Below are 15113 nucleotides of genomic sequence, written 5' to 3' on the forward strand. Positions count from 1 at the left end.
GTTTCATAGGAACGCTCTACCTTAGCGGGGGAAATACGGGACAAGGGCAGTCCCGTATGGGACAAACCAATTTAGCCCAATATACAGGATTGAAAGTCAACAAATTTCATGATATATGCCGCTATCTGCCACGGGAATTCACCTCGGTCATACTGACCGGCAGTCTACATTCCCCCCCAGCAGGACGTGGAGTGTGCTCTGAACATACTGTATGCCAACATCAGTGAACATGAGACCAGGTATCCAGAGGCTTTTCACGTTACAGCCAGGGACTTTAATCAGGCAACCTCAGAAAGGCGCTGCCAAAGTTATACCAACATGTCTCCTGCCCCACTAGAGGCCCAAATATACTTGACCACTGCTACACAGCAGTCAAGAATGCCTACCGTTCCGTCCCACGTCCTCACTTCGGAAAATCGAACCGACAGGCCGTACTCCTCCTCCTGTCTTACAAACAGAAACTGAAGCGGGAGGACACAGTGTCAAAAGTGGTGTCGCGTTGGACGGAGGAAATGGATGAGGTCCTCCATGACTGCTTTGAATCGGTGGACTGGTTAGTATTCAAGGACTCAGCAGCTAACCTCGATGAGTATGCCTCAGTTGTCACGGACTTTATTTGGAAATGCACAGAGGACTGTCTGTCTTGCAAGATGATCAGGGTATTCCCTAACCAGAAACCTTGGATGAATTATGAGGTCAAGTCCCTTTTGAAGGCTAGAGCTGCAGCTTTTAGGTCCGGGAATACCAGTTGCTACACGGAATCCAGGCATGAACTCTGGAAAGCCACTAAGGGCGCCAAGAGGCAATATTGAGCCAAGTTGGAAGCCCAGGCTAACCAGAGGGATGCCAGTAGACTATGGTAGGGTCTAAATGAGATCACTGGGCACAAAGAAAAGGCTGGGAATATCAATAACTGTGGCGCTTCGCTTCCTGATGAACTTAACGTATTCTACACAAGATTCGAACAGAAGAGGAGCGTCCCGCTCCCTCCGGATGAACCGGACCTGGTGGCATCAAGATTCATCGTCACCGAGGAGGATGTTAGAAGGGCCTTCCTGAGGAATAATCCAAGGAAGGCGACGAGCCCAGATGGCATCCTGGGACGAGTTCTCCAGGCCTGTGCAAGCGAGCTAGCTGGAGTGTTTGCTGACATCTTCAACTGCTCCTTGCTTCAGTCTAAGATCCCCTCGTGTTCTAAGAAGGCAACGATAATCCCAGTGCCGAAGAAAAGCAAGGTGGCATGCCTGAATGACTATCGACCTGTGGCTCTGACATCAATTGCTATGAAGTGCTTCGAGAGATTGGTTATGGCACACATCAACCACAGCCTACCAGTCAACCTCGAAGCAACAGGTCAATGGCAGATGCCATCTCTCTGGCCCTACATTCCTCCTTAGAACACCTGGAGAATAAAGACGCATATGTAAGGCTCCTTTTCATTGACTACATCTCTGCCTTTAATACTATCATTCCAAATAAACTGATTCCTAAGCTCTGGAACCTGGGCCTTAACACTCAGAATTGCAGCTGGATCTTCAACTTCCTCACAGACAGGACCCAGGCTGTAAAAATAGGGGACAAGCTCTCCTCTACAATCACTCTGAGCACCGGTGCCCCACAAGGCTGTGTATTCAGCCCCCTGCTGTACTCACTGTACACCCATGATTGTGTAGCCAAGTTTCCATCAAACTTAATGTGTAAGTTCGCTGATAACACCACAATTGTCGGCCGTATCTCGGGTAATGATGAGTTTGAGTACAGAGAGGAAATTAAGAACCTGGTGGCATGGTGTGAAGACAATAACCTATCCCTCAACATCAGCAAGGCGAAGGAATTGGTTGTTGACTTCAGAAGGAGTAGCGGACCGCACAACCCCATTTACATCGTTGGTGCGCAAGTGGAACAGGTCAAAAGCTTTAAGTTCATTGGGGTCAATATCACAAATGACCTGACTTGGTCCAACCAAGCAGAGTCAACTGCCAAGAAGGCCCACCAGTGCCCTTACTTCCTGAGAAAGCTAAAGAAATTTGGCCTGTCCCCTAAAACCCTCACTAATTTTTATAGCTGCACCGTAGAAAGCATTCTTCTAGGGTGCATCACAACCTGGTATGGAAGTTGTCCTGTCTAAGACCAGAAGAAGCCTCAGAAGATCATGAACACAGCCCAGCACATCACACAGACCAATCTTCCGTCCTTGGACTCCCTTTACACCGCACGCTGTCGGAGCAGTGCTGCCAGGATAATCAAGGACATGACCCACCCAGCCAACACACTTTTCATCCCTCTACCCTCCGGGAAAAGGCTCAGGAGTTTGAAGACTCGTACGGCCAGATTTGGGAACAGCTTCTTTCCAGCTGTGATAAGACTGCTGAACGGATCCTGACCAGGATCTGGGCCGTACCCTCCAAATATCCGGACCTGCCTCTCGGTTTTTTTGCACTACCCTACTTTCCATTTTCTATTTTCTATTAAATTTTTAATATTTACTATCGATTTGTACGCCAGGGAGCGCGAAGCGCAGAATCAAATATCGCTGTGATGATTGTACGTTCTAGTATCAATTGTTTGGCGACAATAAAGTATAAATTATAGAGTATTAAACCTGATTCTGAAAGAAAGGAAAAACAAGTTAGCCCTCCATATTTCATGGGCCATTCAGAAATCTGATGTCTGAGAGAAAGAAACTGTTCCTGAATCATTGAGTTTAGATCTTCAGGCTTCTGTATCTCCTCCCCGATGGTAGGAACAAGTAGAGGGCATATCCTGAATGGTGAGGGTCCTTTGTGAAGTGTGCTGCTGACATGAGTTATCATTTCTTGAAGATGTTCTCGATGGTGGACAGGATGGAGTTGGCCCAGTCTACAACCTTTGGTGATCCTGTGGATTGGAGCCCCCAGACCCCAGACCAAGCCATGATGCAGTCAGTGATGCTCTGCATCATAATTCTATAGAAATTTGTAAGAGTCTTCGGAGATGTACCAAATCTCCACAAACTCCTCACAAAATGGAGCCATTGGCGTCCCTCTATGATTGACTCAAATGCATAGAAACTATTAGAAGGTGTAGCCTTCTCTCTCTTTTGAGTTGGCAAAGTCTTATGAAGTAACAAGCACAGAAGTAAAGCTACTGCTCTGCCTGGTTGGTCACCGAGACTGAGAGGTCCACTGATTCAAGGAGACGACTGAAGAGATTCTGAAAGCTTGTGGAATTACCACAACCTTCCATGCCATGAGTTGGTAGACAAACATCAGTCTGATAGAAAGAAATTTGACTCCTGGTTATTTTAACTGAAGTTTCTGTCTTCAAATTAGAACTTTCGTGATTTGAAAGGCTTGTTGACCTTCAGCTGGATTGCCTGTCGACGTTGAGATGTTGGATTGTGGGAGTGTCTTCTGAGAGAAGCAGGCACAGTTTGCCAGATCTTGTTGGGCTTCAGGGCAGACTGCAGCCAGAGTTAATGAGCTGGAGAGCAGACAACATAATTTTGACTTTGCAGGAGGTAAATGATCAGATTGTGTGGAAGGAATGTCACAGATGTAAAGCGAGGAATTAAAAACCTCAGGAAAGCGTCAACATAACCAAGGACCCATTCCATCCTCCTCATGCTCTCTTCACGCTCCTCCCATTAGGCGGAAGGTATTGAACCTTTTCGTAGACCTGCGTGACTTCTTCTGGTTCATCCGCGAAACCTTTTAAACCTGAAGCGTCACGGGAGATTGGAACATAAAGACAGCGGGTGTGGCTGTTGGAGGCTCTGCACTCAAACGATTGCTCTCTCTCTCTCTCTCTCTCTGTCTCTCACTCTCGTGTGATCACTCCAGTCAAGTAAGATGTTCTTCTGAGGAATTGTCTATTCAGCTCCACCACTGAAGGCTTGGTTGGATCTCCCTTTGCCTGGAAGCTTTCCCTGGACCTTACCACTGTAGGTGACCCTACCAGGAGCTAAGCTCCAGATGGCTAAACTCCAGGCAGCATCACTCTTAGGATCTCAGGAACTCATAAGCCTCTCCACCATGACAAGGTGACACTCCTCTGAGAAATACTACTAATGCATATTCTGGTTCTAAGCTGATTTGTCTTGTCTTGGTCTGTGTTACAGTGTTACAGATGTACACACAATGGCCACTTTGTCAGGTGCACCCACTCATTAGATTATGAGAACACTCAGTCCTCTTTTATTGTCATTTAGAAATGCATACATGCATTAAGAAATGATATAATGTTTCTCCAGAGTGATATCACAGAAAACAGGACAAACCAAAGACTAACACTGACAGAACCACATAATTATAACATATAGTTACAGCAGTGCAAAGCAATACCATAATTTGATGAAGAATAGACCATGGGCACGGTAAAAATAGTCTCAAAGTCCCCGATAGCAGGCGGCAAAAGGGAGAAACTCCCTGCCATAAACCTCCAGGCACTATCAATTTACCGATACCTTGGAAGCAGCCGACCACAGCCGACACTGAGTCCGTCCGTCTGAAAACTTCGAGCATCCGACCAGCCGCTCCGATACAGCCTCCCGAGCGCCATCCTCTGCCGAGCGCCTTCAACCTCGCCCCAGCCACTGAAACACGCAAAGCCAAGGATTTCGGGGCCTTCTGCTCCGGAGATTCCGGTTACCATTAATACAAATATCTAAACAGTCAATCGTGTGGCAGCAACTCAATGCATAAAAGCATGCAGACATGGTCAAGAGGCTCAGCTGTTGTTCAGACCAAACATCGGAATGGGAAAGAAATGTGATCTAAGTGACTTTGACCGTGGAATGCTGGTTGGTGCCAGATGGGGTGGTTTGAGTATCTGAGAAGCTGCTGACATCCTGGGATTTTCACACACACAGCATTCTCTAGACTTTACAGAGAATGGTGTGGAAAACAAAAAAAATCAGTGAGTGGCAGTTCTGTGGGCAAAATTGCCTTGTTATTGAGCGGGCCAGAGGAGAATGGCCGGACAGGAAGGTCACAATAACTCAAATAGCCAAGGGGACACCTCTTTTTCCCTTGTTAGGGGGAGAGAGAGAGCCTGTGGTATGTCAAATTACTTGGTGAATGAGTAGTTTTCGGGGTACTGCAAGTCTGTGTCTTTATTGATGCTTTGCTGCACGCTTAAAGTGCTTGGTGGAGGGTACTGATGCTTTTTTTGCTGGTGGGGGTGAGGAGGGGTTCGTTGCCTTGCTGCCGCTTGTCCATGAGAGGGGGGAGCTGGTGGGGGGGATTGGAGTTCTAAAGTTTTAACTGTCATTCATTCTTTGGGGCACTTCTCTGTTTTTGTGGATGTTTGTGAAGAGAAAGAATTTCAGGATGTATATTGTATACATTTCTCTGACATTAGATGTACCTATTGAAACCTATTGAAATTACAACAGTAGTCAAGTCAAGTCTAATTTATTTATAAAGCACATTTAAAAACAACCCATGTTGACCAAAGTGCTATACAAACCATAACAGGGAGCTAAATCACAAATATAAGAAACACAGATATCAACAACAAGGCACACGGCTTATAGGAGCAAAATGAACAACACATGAGCCTAGGCACAAGCCAAAAATCAGCCACATCAGGAAGATTCAAATGCTAGTGAATAAAAGTAGGTTTTGAGCCTGGACTTAAAAGAGTTAATGGAGGGGGCAGATCTGATAGGGAGAGGAATGCTGTTCCACAGTCTAGAGTGTATAGTAGTGTGTATAAGAGCATTTCTGAATACATAACATGTCGAACCTTGAAATGGATTGGCTAAAGCAGCCGAAGACCACGAACATACACTCGGTGGCCATTTTATTAGGTACAGGAAGTGTCTAATGAAGTGGCCAATGTGTGAGACTTTGACACAGTAAAGAATAGGAAATGACAATAAATCCAACCCTCTCATCCCAAGCATGAACAAAGGATCATTATCTTCACCACAACACACATCAAAGTTGCTGGTGAACGCAGCAGGCCAGGCAGCATCTCTAGGAAGAGGTACAGTCGACGTTTCAGACCGAGACCCTTCGTCAGGACCGTTCATTAGAGACGCTGCCTGGCCTGCTGCGTTCACCAGCAACTTTGATGTGTGTTGCTTGAATTTCCAGCGTCTGCAGAATTCCTCGTGTTTATCTTAACTAATCTCCTTCCCAGTAGATTTCCCTGAAAACTGCCCAAGTGCGACACCACTGCCCTCACCTCCATTCGGGGCCCCAGACAGTCCTTCCAGGTGAGGCAGCACTTCACCTGTGAACCTGCTGAGGTCATCTATGGTGTCCAGTGCTCCACTACATTGGCGGGACCCGTTATAAGTTGGCGGACTGCTTTGTTGTGTACCTCTGCTCCATCTGTCACAAGCGGGACTTCCCGGCGGCCAGGCATTTTAATTCCCACTCCCATTCCAATTCCGACATGTCAGTCTGTGGCCTCCTCTTGTGCCGCGATGAGGCCATCCTCAGGGTGGAGTGGTAACATCTTATATTCCGTCTGGGAACCCTCCAACCTTACGGCATGAATATCTGTTTCTTCTTCCGGTAAACAAATTTTCCCCCACCCCCTTCCTTTATTCCCCACTTTGACCTTTTATCTCTTCTCACCTTCCTATCACCTCCCCTTCTTCCTTTTCTCACATGGTTCACTGTCAGCTCCTTTCAGAGTCCTTCTCCCCCACTCTTGAGCTTTATCCCTCCACCCACCTGGGTTCATCCATCACCCTCCAGCTATCTTCCGTCCCCTCTCCCTCCCTTTTTATTCTGGCATCTTCCCCCTTCCCTCTCAGTCCTGAAGAAGGGTCTCAGTCCAAAATGTCGACTATCTATTCATTTCCATGTGCTGCCGGACCTGCAGAGACTCTCTCGTGTTCTGTACGTGTTACTGATGAGAAGCCGGCTGTTGGGTCAGAGAGGAAGAAGCTGGTGGATGGGTTGAAGAAGAAGAAGCTGGCGGTCAGCTGGAGAAGGAGGAGCTGGTGACCAGGTCAGAGAAGGAGAAGCCAGCGGAAGGGTTGGAGAAGGGGAAGCCGGCAGACAGACCAGGGAGGGTTCGGAGGGCCCGACCTGGCTGCAGAATGTGCTGCTGCCTGCTGATTGAAGGCATCGGAGTTGGTACGTGAAAGCAGCGTACAGTGTCAACGTGAGGGACTGCCTTAGACGTTCCCCTTGTGATCGCAAGACACTGTTGGACATTGATAATGTAAGATGCCGCAGGCCTCTTTCCCTCGTTTGCTGTTGAGACAGGTGACGAGGCAGCAGCGTGGCCTCTGTTGTAGTAAGCACTAGGTTTCTAGTCGCGAGCTTGCATGCTGCTGCAGTCCAGGTGAGGGGATGCTGGAGGCGGTGTAGCGTGGCATCCGTGCTTGGTTGGGGGCTGGACCCTCCCATCAGTGCTGCCCTCCAGTGTTCAACTAGTAGAATGACAGGCTGGATTGCCAGCAGCTGTACCATCAATTTGCATGTCGCTCAGGGTCTTGGAATTTACACGTGTTTTCTTGTGTAACGATGTGTGTGTGTGTGTGTGTGTGTGTGTGTGTGTGCTTTTTATTTTCACATTATTTTGAATTTATGTAATGCACCTTGCCCCCAAGAGAAATGCTGTCTCATTCGACTGTATCCATGTATGGCTTGAATGATAATTAAACTGGATTTGATTCATTTGATTTGATTGATTAATTTCAGCCACTTTGCACGTAACAATATCAATTGCCTTTGGCAGGCGGCAGGGGTGCAATGTTGTCACACCATACACTGTAAGCATTAAAAGAGACTGAATGTTTTCTCTCGGTCATGGGAGATGTTATCATCCACTATTCTCTGCTTCGGTTCTTATGTGATGAAATCAAAACCATTCTTTCAAATTCTTTCTGGATGACTAGTTTCTACACAACTTGTGCTGATGGGATAAAAGTCTCTATTTGCCGGCAGCCTCCAACAGGTCTGAAATGAACGGGTGTTCTGGCGTTCTCAGTTGGCTCCCCGGTGGGTGAATGTTTTGGAACATAGCTGTTCGTGCAAGGTGCAATTACCAGCCGGGGGAGGTGGGAGCTGGAGAGCAGCTAAGAGGCACAACAGACACTGGGATGCTGAGATTCAGAATCAGAAATGGGTTTATTGTGGCTGCTTTATAATGACATGAAATTTGCTATTTTGTAGCCTAGGCACAGTGCAAAGACATACAATTCCTATAAATTGCAAAATAAATAAATATTGCAAAAACAAAAGAGCCTAGATTAGGGGTTCCCAAAATGAGGTGCCCGGACTCTTCAGTTAATGTTAGCTGTCCATTGGGAGCCCCTGGCTGAGATAAAGACACACTTTTAAATCCGTTAGATTATAGGGGTTGTGTGTTTATAGTCGATTCTGCCACTGGAATTGGAGTTTGCAGTCAACATATCACAATATTGTGAAAGTCTTCCTTTGCACGTTGGTTGTAAGTCAGTCTTTGTGGGTAGTTTTTCATTGGTTCTATTGTATTTCATTTTTTCTACTGTGAATGTATGGAAGCAGCTATATTTTATTAGGATCTGAGGAGCTTTGGTATGCCATCAAAGCCACTCGCAAATTTCTACAGATGTACTGTGGAGAGCATTCTAACTGGCTGCGTCACCGTCTGGTATGGATGGGGTGCAGGTTTTACTGTGCAGGATCGAAATAAGCTACAAAGAGATGTCATTGGTACCATCATGAAGGAGGTACAGAGAAGATGGCGGCGCGACGGCAGCGCGCGCGGCCTTTCTGGTGATGAATATCTGTTAACTGACAAGTAGGGGACCGTGCACAATTCTGATTTGATGGAGACGGACGTGAGAGTACGGAGGAACATCTGGAAAACTTCTGAAATGCCCGCTTCACTGCCGCTACTACTGTGTGGTAACCGGAATCTCTGGAGCAGAAGGCCCTGAAATCCTCGGCTTTGCTTGTTTCAGTGGCCGGGGCAAGGTCGAAGGCGCTTGGCAGAGGATGGTGCTCAGGAGGATGTATCGGAGGGGCTGGTTGGAGGTTCGAAGTTTTCGGACGGATGGACTCAGTGTCGGCTGTGGTCAGCTGCTTCCAAGGCATCGGCAAGTTGACGGTGCCTGGAGGTTTATGGCAAGGAGTTTCTCCCTTTTGCTGCCTGCTATCGGGGAGTCGGGAGTCGATCGACTCGGGGACTTTTGAGACTTTATTTACCATGCCCATGGTTTGTTCTTCATCAAATTATGGTATTGCTTTGCACTGCTGTAACTATATGTTATAATTATGTGGTTCTGTCAGTGTTAGTCTTTGGTTTGTCCCGTTTTCTGTGATATCACTCCAGAGAAACATTGTATCATTTCTTAATGCATGTATGCATTTCTAAATGACAATAAAAGAGGACTGAGTGTTCTCATAATCTAAAAAACTCAGTCAGTTCCATCATGGGCACTAGCCTCCCCAGCATCCAGGGCATCTTCAAGGAGCAGTACCTCAAAAAGACAACATCCAGCATTAAGTACATCCACCACGCAGGACATACGCTCTTGTCGGTGTTACCATCAGGGAGGAGGTACAGGAGCCTGAAGGCACACATTCAACAAATCAGGAACAGCTTCTTCCCCCCTGCCATCAGATTTATGAATGGACATTGAACCCATGAACACTACCTCTATTTTTTTGCACTATTTATTTATTTTAACATATATAAAAAAGTAAAATTAAATAAATCGTGGAAAAGTTGTGAGATAGTGCCCTTGAGTTAGATATATATATCAATATTTACTGTAGTTTGGAGATTTTATTAATATCTATTGCAATGTATTGCTACCGCATAGCAGCAAATTTCATGACATATGCCGATAATATTAAACCTGATTTGGATTCTGATTCTGAAGTGAACCTCAAGGTGATGTATATGTACTTCGGTAATAAACTCACTTTGAACTTTGAACTTTGAAAGTAAGCCAGCTCCACATGACTGGAACACAGCTGACCCGGATGCCGTGATTACTGGCAATTCATTTTTTTTCTATTGCAGGAATACAAAGAATAGTAAGCCAAATAAGGCAATGAGATGTTACTGAGATAAAATTCTATGAAAATTATACATTTTTTATGAAGGAATTCCATTTACTTTACATTCCTCGAGACCTAGATGTTGCTCTCAAGGCCAACATCTATTGCTCCGGGTTAAGTGTCCTTGAAAAATTGACAGAATACTCTTAAAACACTGCAGTCATTTTGATGAAATTCCTGTAAAGGGTTGGACTGGTCAGGATTTAGAACAGTGGTGATGAAGGAATCAGTTAGAGACATAGAATCGTAGAAAAGCATAGCATGTAAACAAACCCGTTGGCCCATGTAGTCTGTGCCATAAGATATAGGATCAGAAGTAGGCCATTTGGCCCATCGAGTCTACTCTGCCACTTTATCAAGGCTGATCCATTTTCCTTCTCACTCTATCTCCTGCCTTCTCCCCGTATCCCTTCATGCCCTGACCAATCAAGAATCTATCCACCTCTGGCTTAAGCATACATAAAGACTTGGCCTCCACAGCTGCCTGTGACAAGGAATTCCACAGATGCACCATTCCTTGGCTGAAGAAACTCCTCCTCATCTTCATTATAAAAGGACCCTCCTCTATTATGAGACTGTAGACTCTGGTCTTAGACTCTCCCACCATAGGAAACATCCTCTCCACATCCTCTCTATCGAGGCCATTCAATCGGTTTTAATGAGATCTTTATACTTTATACTTTATTGTCGCTAAACAATTGATACTAGAACGTACAATCATCACAGCGATATTTGGTTCTGCACTTCCTGCTCCCTGGATTACAAATCAATAGTAAATATTAAAAATTTAAATTATCAATCATAAATAGAAAATAGAAAAATGGAAAGTAAGGTAGTGCAAAAAAACCGAGAGGCAGGTCCGGATATTTGGAGGGTACAGCCCAGATCCAGGTCAGGATCCGTTCAGCAGCCTTATCACAATTGGAAAGAAGCTGTTCCCAAATCTGGCCATACGAGTCTTCAAGCTCCTGAGCCTTCTCCCAGAGGGAAGAGGGACGAAAAGTGTGTTGGCTGGGTGGGTCATGTCCTTGGTTATCCTGGCAGCACTGCTCCGACAGCATGCGGTGTAAAGTGAGTCCAAGGACGGAAGATTGGTTTGTGTGATGTGCTGCGCTGTGTTCACGATCTTCTGCAGCTTCTTCCGGTCTTGGACAGGACAGCTTCCATACCAGGTTGTGATGCACCCCAGAAGAATGCTTTCTACAGTGCATCTATAAAAATTAGTGAGGGTTTTAGATCTCCACCTCATTCTTCTGAATTTCAGTGAGTGCAGGCTCTGAGCTACCAAACTCTACTCACACGATAAGCCTTTCAAACCTGGAATCATTTTTATGAACCTCCTTTGAACCCTCTCCAATATCAGCACATCCTTTCTTAGATATAGGACTGAAAACTGCTCACAATACTCCAAGTGAGGTCTCACCAGTGCCTTATAAAGCCTCAGCATTATATCCTTGTTTATATATTCTAGTCGTCTTGAAATGAATGCTAACATTGCATTTGTCTTCTTCACCACAGACTCAATCTGTAAATTAGCCTATAGGGAATCCTGCACAAGGACTCCCAAGTTGTTTTGTACCTTGTTTTTTTTAGCCAAACCACTTCACCTGCACCCGGACCATAGCTCTCCATACCCCTATCGTCCATGTACCTATCCAAACTCCTCTTAAATGGTGAAATTGAGCTTGCATTCACCACTTGCTCTGGCAGCTCATTCCACACTCTCACCACCCTCTGAGTGAAGGAGTTGGCCCTCATGTTCCCCTTAAACTTTTCACCTTTCATCCTTAAAACATTGATTTGAAACATCGAGACAGTAGGTGGTTTGCGCTGCTGTTTGACGGCCCCTGCACTTGAGAGTTCTCTCTCTCTCTCTCGATGGTGAGTGAGAGTCTGTCAGTCTGTGAGTCAGGGTCCTAGACAAGTGATGTGGTAGACTGTACATCGAAGCAGCGAGCAGCTCGTCTCCCACTCTCGTTTGTTTCAGGAGTGATATCTCTCTCTCCCTCGCCAGTGCGAGAGAGCCTGTCTGCAATGTCAGAGTGTTGGGGTGCACAGTAGTTCTTTGATGAACCCTACATCATGGTCTCATTGGGGCTTTGCTATTGCTTGCATGGTGGACCAGTGAATGGTCAATGCTTTTGCTGAGGCAAGTGGGGGAGGGGAAGGGTTGATGCTTTTGCCATTGCTTGTACATGGGAGGGGTGGCGCGTGGCCAAGTGGTTAGGGCGTTGGGCTCACGATCTGAAGGTCGTGGGTTCGAGTCTCGGCCCAGGCAGCGTGTTGTGTCCTTGAGCAAGGCACTTAACCACACACTGCTCCAGTCCACCCAGCTGAAAATGGGTACTGGCAAATGCTGGGGGTTAACCTTGCGATAGACTAGCGTCCCATCCGGGAGGGGGGAGTCTCGTACTCTCAGTCGCTTCACGCCACAGAAACCGGCATAAGCACCGGCCTGATGGGCCTCAAGGCTCGGGACAGACTTTAACTTTGACGTACATGGGAGGGGGGGTCTTTGGGGTTCGAATATTTTCTGTCATTCATCCATTGAGGTTTATTTCTGTTTCATGGATGTCTGCAAAGAGAACGAATTTCAGGCCACATACTGTATACCTTCTCTGATATTGAATTGAACCATTTGAACCCATGACCTCTAGCTGTAGTTCCACTCAACCTCAGTGGAAAAAGCCTGCTTGTATTTACCCTATACCTTCATAATTTTGTACACCTCTATCAAATCTCTCCTCAATCTTTTGCGTTCCAAGGAATAAAGTCCTAACCTATTCAATCTTTCCTTATAACTCAAGTCTTCTAGATCCAGCAACGTGCTTGTAACTTTAAGTTCTCCAACATAAGTTCAACAATTCCTTGCACCTCAATGAAAACAGAAGGTGCTGAAAACACTCAGAAAACCAGGCAGTAGAAGGGAAACAAAGTTAACCTTTCAGGTCGGACATAACCTTGGCTAGACACTTAGTCATAATCTTTTTTCTCTTTCTCATTTTTATTTATTTGTGGAGTGCATGAATACTTGGTGACATATGAAATCTCCTGAAAGAAGTAAAGGCACTGATGTTACTTGGTAACCATGATACCGTGACAAGTAGCTGTCAATAGTCTGGGAACAAATAAATTAAAGGTGTGATCGGAACATGATAACTAATATTTCTGTCACTGTCAGAACAGAAATTATTTTTGTCATCTCCACTGTCAGAATAAAATTTATTTTTTGAATAAATTCTATTCTCTCAGTGATAGAAATAATAGTTATCGTGTTCCAATCATCCCTTTTATTTGTTGAATAATTTTCAGTTCTTTTTCAGTCTTTAGTAGGAATTTCTGAATCTGTCCAGTGTCATGTACCATTCAGCTAGCCCTTCTAAATTACAGCAACAACCTCAGAGTGGATCAAATTATAAGTACATTTATTATTTGCAAGGGAAGGTCTACTTGCATCTGATAAATCATTGGAAGGTAGCGCAGAACAGATCATTTTTGTTCATTTACAAAGTCCAGTAGCTCATCAACTTAATGTCATTGAGGTTGTTGCATCCCGTAATGAGATTTATCTCCTTTCTGCATGTGTGATTTGTTCTTTTACCAGTCCATGTATCTTTTGAGGCTTCTCCCTCCATGGCAACTGTGTCTTATTTTTCTCTGTTATCAAAATATCCCTTATCATAAATACACTGCCTGTCACAAAGCACACACAGATTTCTCATAAACCTCCATCCAAACTGGCAAAGCTCTCTGGGATCACACAGGATCCACTTTGTCACATTGTGGTTTTAAAAAGTTATCAATTCATAAAGACTTCAGGGTTACAGATATATTTCCACACCCGACCTGTTTGCTTGGAGAAATTGTTTCCAATGTAATAGAAGATATTACTATCTCCACAGGAAGTGGAAGGAAATAAATATTCTAATTTTTTGTTGGTCTTTGTTGCAGTTTCAGGCTGTTCAAAAATGTTTACAGCCAATGAGTACATTTAAAGGGAACCACTGTTGTAATATAGGAAATGCAATTAGTAATGCAGAGAAAGCTCCCAGAGTTATGGTCCCTACACCTTGGTTAAAATATCATCCATCTGCCAATTAAATGAATGGAAATGCAATTTCCTACAGTACTGTGAAAAAGTCATAGGCACATATATATAGAACAGTGTCATAGGCACATATACACAGCTTGGGTGCCTAAAACTTCTGTACAGTACTGTATTTGTCAAAGTGGAGCAGAGAGCGACTTTGTAAATCTTGTGGGAGCAAAGTACGTTGGGAATGGTGAAGGTGGATCGCCATGGGCGGGGTGTGGCATAGGTGGCAGAGTAGGAGTGCCAGAGGCGGGGTGGGGGGGCAGGCAGTAGGTGGCGCAGGTGCAGACACACCCAGCCCTGAGACACCAGGCAAGGTCATTTCATTCTAAACAATTGGTTTATTGATCATTATGGAATCTCTCTCTGGCTTTCCACTCCCTCCCTTTCCCCAACCATGATTCTCCTTTCCCTGCCCCCTTCCCACTCTCAGTACACAATAGAGACCCATATCAGAATCAGGTTTATCATCACTTACATAGGTCATGAAATTTGTTTTATTTTGTGACAGCAGTACAGTGCAATACATAAAATCACTACAGTACTGTGCAAACGTCTTGGTCACATATATATAGATTATTCTGACCTGAGGAAGGTTCTTGGCCTGAAACGTGGACTGTTTATTCCTTTTCATAGACGCTGCCTGACCAGCTGAGTTCCTCCAGCACTTTGCATGTCTTTCAGGCTGCACCATCTACAGAATCTCTTGTGCCTTATATCCAATTCGTCTCTAACAAATCAGCGCTTTTGTAGCAATTATTTATTCAACAAGCACAAAATGCTGAACTTAGCACGTGAGGCAGATTCTATGGAGGGGAATAAACAGTTACGTTCCAGATCGAGGCCCTTCATTAGGACTAGAAAGAAATGGGGATGAATTCAGAATAAGAAGGAGGGGTGAGGGAAAGGAGTACAAGCTAGCAGATGATGTCGAGACCAGGTGAGGGAGAAGGGACGTTGGTGGGGGAGAGAGGATTAAGTGAGGTGATAAAGTAGAAGAGATAAAGGGCTGACGAAGAAGG

The sequence above is a fragment of the Mobula hypostoma genome, chromosome 28 (assembly GCF_963921235.1).
Source record: "Mobula hypostoma chromosome 28, sMobHyp1.1, whole genome shotgun sequence".
Taxonomy (NCBI): Eukaryota; Metazoa; Chordata; class Chondrichthyes; order Myliobatiformes; family Myliobatidae; genus Mobula; species Mobula hypostoma.